This window comes from Solanum pennellii, chromosome 3 (assembly GCF_001406875.1).
Source record: "Solanum pennellii chromosome 3, SPENNV200".
Lineage (NCBI taxonomy): Eukaryota > Viridiplantae > Streptophyta > Magnoliopsida > Solanales > Solanaceae > Solanum > Solanum pennellii.
The window spans coordinates 34,048,600-34,057,322 of NC_028639.1; positions in this window are offsets into that span (position 1 = coordinate 34,048,600).

Sequence of the window (8,723 nt, forward strand, 5' to 3'; positions counted from 1 at the left end):
TATATATATATATATATATATATATATATATTATATACATTTAACTTATCTGGTTTGCCTCACGCTGCCAGGGCTGTCCTACACCTTCCCATCGAATATAGATACTGAACTGCCTAATGGATCCACTAGTCTATGCTAAAAAGCACTAAAGGAATCATCTAAAAAGTATGACCCTGATCTACCCATGGTGTCTACATGGTTTATGGGGGCTTGGAGTTATCTGAACTTCCCCCATATCAGTACTCAATACTACTCTAAAAATATCATTATATTAGACCTTATGTTTTTAAAACATACTTACTTATGTGATTTGAGATTAGTGCTCAAAACTTAGCTCAAAGGCTACTTTGGAAAACTCAGTTTCCCCTGCTTTCTTCATTTACAAAGCTATTACTCTTTTCTGAAAACTAGCCCGAAGGCTTTTTGGAAATCTCAGTTTCCATTCATATTTAAATGTGAAAATATTTTAAAAATATTTTATACTCCTTTGGGAATAGTTAGTTCACATATACTTCTTTGAAGAAAAGACTTCACTACACTCTGAATTAAACTCAAACTTAAGTCTTAGAACGAAGTTGAAGCGTTTGTAAAAGACATATGAAATTTGGAATGAACTTATTCTCCTTATCTTTACACTTTACTAAACCTAATCTTTAAGTCTTAAGACAAGTTTAAAAATATTTTTAAAAGACTTCTTGAAAGGGCTCTACAAACTTTCTAGACTTGTCTCTAAACTTTCCTTGAGTTTGAAGTTATGGATTCAAGGTTGTAATTCCTGTTCTGGATGATTTCTATATGATTAGAAGTCATCTTGAGTAGTTAGAATCATTAGAAAATGTTAAAACACTTTAGAAAGGTTTAACCAGACTGAATTACGAAAATTGGGCAAAAATGTCGATTTAAGAGCGTCTTGGGAATGGTGCACTGCAGGCGCGCTTCCCTAGGCCCTCTAGCGCATATGGGGGCGCGCCGTGCCTGCCTTTGCACAGGTGACGCCTGACGAATTTCTCAACTTGTTTTCTGACCTTCAATCGTTCTTTTTCTAATTCTTTTTTGAAATTCACTTAGATTTCAAGTACTCACATCATATATACAGGGATCTAACCCAATGAATTCAAGAAAAACCCTTAGATCATCAAAGAACTCCTAAATCTCAACTCATATTCATGAATGAAAGAAATTCAAGAAAATCACATTTAAGAACATCCAAAATCCAATCTTTTTGGGATGAAAACACGTTGTTACAAACATGCTTGGAACGTGGGTGAACGAACCCAGTGTTGAGATAGACTCACATACCTTTCTAGGGATCACCCCCGAATAAATCCACAAGTTAACTTCGATGATTCTTGGCAAAGCTCGCCCTTATTCTTTTCTTCTCTTCTCTTCTCTTCTCCTTTCTCCTCGGCCCTAGTGTGAAAATTCCCAACTTCAAAAGTTGGCTAAATTCAGTGTTGACCCATATTAAACTCCTAAAAATGGATTCAATTAATAGGGTAGTTGAAAGACTAAAATACCCTTTAAAATCTTAGAATTGGACATTTCCTTAATTCAACATCCCAACTTCCAAAGGGAATAACTCACTTGTCCGAACTCGGAATCGCGCAAACTCGCGGCATTGGAAAGATTATTCTAAGGAATTTCCAACTATATCTGGAACTACACCTAACTCATCATTATCTAGGAGCTATGGTCGTTTGAAAATGACCAAAACTCACTTTCTTAACTTAGACAAATTTTCCAGATTTTCTTATTCTTTCCGAAAATAAGTATTTTCAAATTTTAAACTCTTTACTAGCGTTTCTAGTTGCGAGGTGTTAGTGTGGGTGCCACTTACGATGGTCTAGGTCGTAACAGTTTCCAACATCAAGTAGGTGGAATTCAACCTTGTAGGAACATCGGGTGATAATGATTTATAACATTTTATCCTTTTGACTTCACAACATTTCACAAAGTTTCTTGTTCTTGTCGAAGATGGCCTAACATATCTCACAATTTACCTAATCCGTTTAACAAGAATATCAATTTTCTTCAAACCTTCTTTCACAATTAAGCTAAGTATGTGAGTCATACATCTCACATAAAGATGCTTACCATCCATTATATTAGTTCCAACATATCTAACTGCTTAGATAATTATGTAACCATAACACTATTAGAAGCAACGTTGTCAATAGTAATACAAAATACTTTGTCTAAAGTCCAATCAACCAAGAAATTAACGCTAGCCTCTATCATTTTCTAACCCTTATGACAATATATAGGGCAAAACTTTTAGTACTCTTTTTGTAACACCCAATTTCTATCAATAAAGTGTGCAGTGAAACACATAATTAATAGTTTGCATCATGCCCATGTGTCAGTGGTATGACAAATATTTGATTGTGTTTCTTTGAAGGACTTCTTTAGATTGTATCTTAGATCACTATAAAGTTCATAATAATTCCTTAGTTATTGTTCTATGTGAAAGAATCTGTAATAGAAGTTGGGCTTGAAATTTTTGAGACCTTCCTTTTCAGCGAAGCTAAAAGATAGTTCATCCACAATTATAATCTCAACTAAAGTCATCCTAACTTATTCTTATTCAAATTTTCAAACTGGGCTTCCTTAGATGAGAAATTTATCATGTGTTGAGAAGCACTTTTAGATAAGAAATTTATCTTGTTCTTAATTAAAAAGAAGCATACTTAAGTCCTTAGAAAACACAGTCTTGTATTTTTAAGAAAAATATAGTTAAGTCCACATCAATTTAGTGTTAAAAAGTATTGATCATAGACTGAGAGTATCAAATTATCGGAAAAAAATCTCTAAAGTGGGATACTTTCTATAAAGTGAAATATCTTTATAGTTATTAATCATAATGCATAATTTTAGGAGTAGTATTGAACACAAAATTGGATAAGAGTTCAGATAATCTAAATTTCAAAACTGCACCACTGGAATAGGATATAATTGTGTCATTGGCTTAGGTGACTCCTCAAAAAGGCCCTAATAAGGGCTTAGAGATTGAGTCCATAGTTAAGTTTGTCCTTTATCCCGACAAAGTACTGGATGACTCTAAGAACGTGGGCAAGATGTATCAGGTTCATGTGATGGTTGTCAGTTAGAGAAACTCTCCAAGAAAAGTAATTATATTATTTTAGGTGTTTTTTGTTATTCATATTTTTAGTCATAGAGTTTTGTCTTAAAGTATACATATATATTTTACTATTTAGTTGATATTATTTCAGTCTATCTTCAGAGTAATTCATTTAGCTAAGTATGTTTAGCTTTAGCCAGTTACATTTACGTGTTTTACATACCGTACATTTCATGTATTGATGTCATTCAAAGCTGCATCTTTTAATAATGCAGATTCAGGTACTCCCTCTGTCCCTAATCACTTGTCCCTTTTTACTTGTCTATTTTGATAAATCAAGAAAAGACATTATTTTTTACCTATTATAACTTTAATTAATTACTTTGAAAAAGGTAGAAATTTTTTAAAAAATTAAATTTTTAATACATCCACTTCATATTACTAGGGATAAAATGGTAAACTCACTATATAAATCATCGTTTTCTTAATAGATGTGTCAATTCAAAAGTGGACAAGTAACTAGGGATAGAGAAAGTATTTAGAATCGAGAGGAGATGTATCAAGAGAATCACTTTCATCAAGTTCTGGTGAAACCCCTTAGCTATCAAAGGGCTCTAGTTTATCCAGAGTATAAATAGTTATTGGATGTTGTTAGTAGAATATTCAAGTAGCCTAGGGTGTTGTGCCGGTAACCTGTTTTCAGTATGTTAGAGGCTTTATAGATGAGTAAGTAGAGTCTTATTGTTCGTTGTTTTATCAACATCTCTTATTTAAGATTTCTTATTTATGAGTGATTGAAGTTATTTCTGCAGCAATTGCATGTCCATCTTTAAACAACTTCCACATATTTGTTTATTCTTCGGTTTAGTAGTTAGTCGGTTCAAGAATTTGCTTGGGACCAGAAATGTTCTGACTATCAAGCACGTTCAAGGTGTAGGCTCAGTGAGTCTGAGAGGTTCAAGGGTAAAACTAGTAAAGCATTTGCTTGAGGCCCAAAAATATTAATAATAAGTTTAATAATTTTAATTTCACTTGAAAACTATATTGAAGATTATTAAAAAAAAATCTAAATATAGTGCTTATATTATATATATAGTGTAAGTAGTTTGTCATTTAAATATATATATATATATATATAGTAATATTTATTCGTTTATTTGACGATTGTTATATATTATAATAGCTAGAGTCCATTGTCCAAAATCCACAAATATCTAATCATGACTCTGAAACTGGCATGAATTTGAAGTTTTGAGTTTGGACACCATAGAAAAAACAATTTAACAGAATTTATTTTCTTTTTGCTAAAAGCTAAGCTAGCACTTGGTCATAGATTTACATCATAGATTTTGAAAATTTATCTTTCAATATTTATTTGATTAGATTTTAAAATTTTGCTCCTTCAAATATTTTTTAGACTTTCACTCACAAAACATTTTTTCAAGTAAAATAAATAATCAAACACAAATTTAAATTTTAAAATCACAACTTTAAAAACTCAAATTTTTTAATTTTTTTTTTTTTAACTTTTAATTTCAACTTGAAAATATATAGCCACATAAAGTTGCTACACTAGTTAATTAAAAGAGAAGTTCACTACAAACTTCTTTACGCCAATATTCATTGTTTTCTATAAATGGTGAGTACTTCAAACAGAAGAAATTAATGTGTGTTGCCTATTTCTCAATTATACACTATGATAAAGAATTAATGGGATAGTGGAGGTGTGAACTCAACAAGCACTATAAATGTTTGGAAGATGAGAGAGAGAAGTGATAAAAAAAAAATAAGACTTTGCAAAATGATAAGTATTGCTTAACATATAATAATTTCTATGGTAAAAATTGCTTTCTTTTTAGTTGTTGGAATATGAAGTGTAATTTATTCTTATTGATGAAATAAATAAACTCAAGAAAAAAAGTATTGCAGCTCATTTTTTTTAGTAAGAATAATAAGTAAAATAAATTGGATGGAATAATAATTAATTTAATAATTTTCAAGTTTATGAATTAAGATGATTCCAATCAAATAGTTTTTTGTTTTAAAATATTTGTTATAATTTTCTTTTTAGTAGTTAAATGGTATGGATCTTTATCAGTTGATCTATTTTTTCGACATCTTGATACGAGGAAAAAAATGCAATTTATAATGCATTTTTGTATAATTTTTAAAATATTTATATTTTATTTTTAAATATTAAATATATTTAATTTAATTTAATTTTGAAAATTAGTTAAATTCATTCTCAAAAAGCGAAACATGGAAGTTGTTTTGAAAATGAGATAGTAATACCTTACGAAAAGATAATAATTTGATTTTCTAGATATTATACGAATTTATGTGTAATTCTTAAGATATTGAATTTGAACTTGTACATGTAGAACTAATAATTTAATAATTTTGTCGGAATATATACAAGATTTTCGATGACAAATCTATGTGTGTGATTTTCTTCTCTTCCTCTAATTTTGCTTCTCTTTTCTTTTTAAAGAAATTGGAATTAATTTCAAAATAGCGTTTGTAAATTCAAAACAATAATTAAAAATCAGCCTTTTATTATATCCCGTTGGAAAAACAAATTACATGATTAAGCAAATATATACTAGTTACTTCATCATCATTTTAATTAATGACAATTTGCGATCAATATTCAGTGATAATTATGTGGATTGGTGTTTCGAGTTTGTGTAATTCACATGTTTATACAATTCGAAATTCGTATAATATAATTTTGTATAATATATTTGTATATCTGTGTAAAGTTGAGATATTTATACTTGTAAATTTGTTGTTTCGTGTTTATACAAAAATAACTTAACTTCTACAAATATGCCCCTGAATTATATAAATCATCCACGAATTATATAACTCCATAAATTATACAAACAATACAATTTAAACTATAACTATAACTCGCAAATATATAAACTACAGAGATGAAATATAATTAAATTTATTATAATAGTTATTTGTAAAAAATTCCAAAAAAACTACAGTAAAATCTAACTCTCTTTAAGTGGTAAAAAAATAAAATTCATACTCTTATTCCCATAGCACTTGGTACCCTCTTACATCCTCTAAAATGAAAAAAAAGAACTCTTTTCTAATTAAAAAAAATTATGTGGCTTCTTACCAGAGAAACAAATATGGAATTGGCACATTAAATTAATAAGAAAAACAAATTGTTGTTGAAAAAAAAAAAAGCACCATATAGTAACATTCACAAAATCAAAATATTCGATAAATTAATAATCTTTCTAAAATAATATTTTTATGTGATCTCAATTTTGATCAATAAAAAAACTCAGATATTTCGTAAGATAATAAAATATATATATATTTTTTAGACCCCAATATGGATATATGGTCTACTTAATATTGTAAATTAATATTTCTAAAAAAGTATAAATATATTTAAAATAATTTAGTGAAATGTGATTGTATTTTTTTAAATTAAAATTTAAGTCTAATTGAAGCTTATCTCTTAATTTTTTTATTACATCAAAAAAATCATATGTTGCCACGACTGCAAATCTTTTTGAACACACGTGGAATGATTTACTTTGTACTCATATAGTGATTTACGTATTTGATCTGTCATCATTAATTTTGTGATACATTTTAATAAGAAGTCATTTTTGGATATGATTTCAATAAATTGCTTATGTTGTTTAAATAGTTAAGGGAAAATACATCAAATCCCTCTTGAACTTGGCAGCAAAATTCACTTTAGTACTTTAACTATACGGGCATTTAAATACCCTCGTTAACATCTTTGAACTGTATTAAATACAACCCTGAGAGTAGAATACCACTCTCACCTGCCATATCGTAGCCATGTAAGCACCACGTCAGCACCGTGTCATTAATTTATATTTTGTTTTGCTTATTCACCTTTTCATTTTCTTAATCTCATTACACTAATTAATTAATTAAAAATACATTCTAAAATCAAAATTGCCACATCTTCTTCAACCCCTTCTTTTCTACCCCCATTGCCCCCGTCTCCCNTGGTGTTGTTGTCAATGGTTCATGTGTTTTGTTGCTTGCCACCTGTTAAGTATTGTAGTTGATTTTATATTATTATTCAATATATATTGATTTCTATTTTGAGTTGGCCGATGATACCTACTCAGTACGTGTTCCTTGTACTGACCCCTATTTGTATTTTCTTCTCTGTTCTTTTGTGGAGTGCAGCAAGTGTACCATCAACTTCGACTCGCCCTCAGCTCTAGCCAGTCTCCAGCACATCAGAGTTCAGGGTGAGCTATTAATTCTAGCTCGTGCTGGATTCTCTCATTCACGTCTTGATGTCTTTGAATTTCGGACATGAACCATCTTTTTGCTTATTTTGGTTTCTTAAACACTCTTAGACTTGGTAATTTGAAAATAGATGTCCTTGATGTGATCACTATCAGATTTTGGGATGATAAGTATTAAACTTTAGAAACTTATTTAAATTAGTTGCTTAGTATCTTTTGGAGCTTCTGCATTATTTATATTATTTACAGTTGAACTATTGGTATATGTTGGGGTTTAGATGTGTTGGTTCGCCCACCTAAGGAGGTAAGTGTGGGTGCCACTCACGACTCGTTTTGGGTCGTGACAAAGCACCACGTCACAGCCATGTAAGTACCATGTCATTATTTTTATTTTTTTTTGCTTATTTTTGTTTTCTTAAACTCATTACACTAATCAATTAATTAAAAATACATTCTAAAATCAAAGTGTCGCGTCTTCTTCAACCCCTTCTCTTCTACCCTCCCCCCCCTCCTCCTTTCTTCTTTCTTGATGTTCACCATTTTCAACCTTCACTAGCTTCTTTTTTTTTCGAATTGTCATCTTTCAATGGTTTCTTCTTTAACATTCATCACATACTTATTTTTTCTTTTTCGAACCGTCTCTCTCCCACAAATTTTCTCATTGGAGAATAATATTTTTGAAAATTATTTTTTTCTAAACAACTTAAAAGAAAAATGAAGATTGTGTAAAAAATTGATAGAGATACATTTTTTTTGCATCACAACTAATAGAATTCAAAATGGGTTACATAAAATTCAAGAAAGCTTGCATTCAATAATATGAATTGGGTGTTGAATTTTTGTGATTGTGAAGGACGTGTGAGGTGAATGGTAAAGATGAAGGAAAAATTTTAACATGAAAGAAGAAAGGTATAAGGAGTGCTTCAATGGTGAAGAACACATTTTGGGAAGACAACAAAATAAAGAGAGAACAAAAAAATTAAATATTTTTTTAAAAATAATTGATCCCAAAAATTTCATTTACTTCTAAAAAAGAAATTTCACATTCCTTTAACTTTAACTTGTAAAAGAATTAAAAAAAATATTAGTTAGATATTGGCTAATAAAAAAATGTCATTGATTTTACCTTTCAAATTTTATTTTTTATTATTTCATGCGCTGTGAGGAGAGTGACTACGCTCACTTTGCCACGTCAGCTCTTAGGGTGGTATTTAATTAGTTCAGAATTGTTAAGGGGGTGGGGGTGAGGGTATTTAAACGCTCGTATAGTTAAAGTACTAAAGTGAGTTTTGCTGTCAAGTTCAGGAGAGATTTGATGTATTTCCCAATAGTTTATTGTCTCACCATCATACATAAAATGCTTATATATATATATATATATA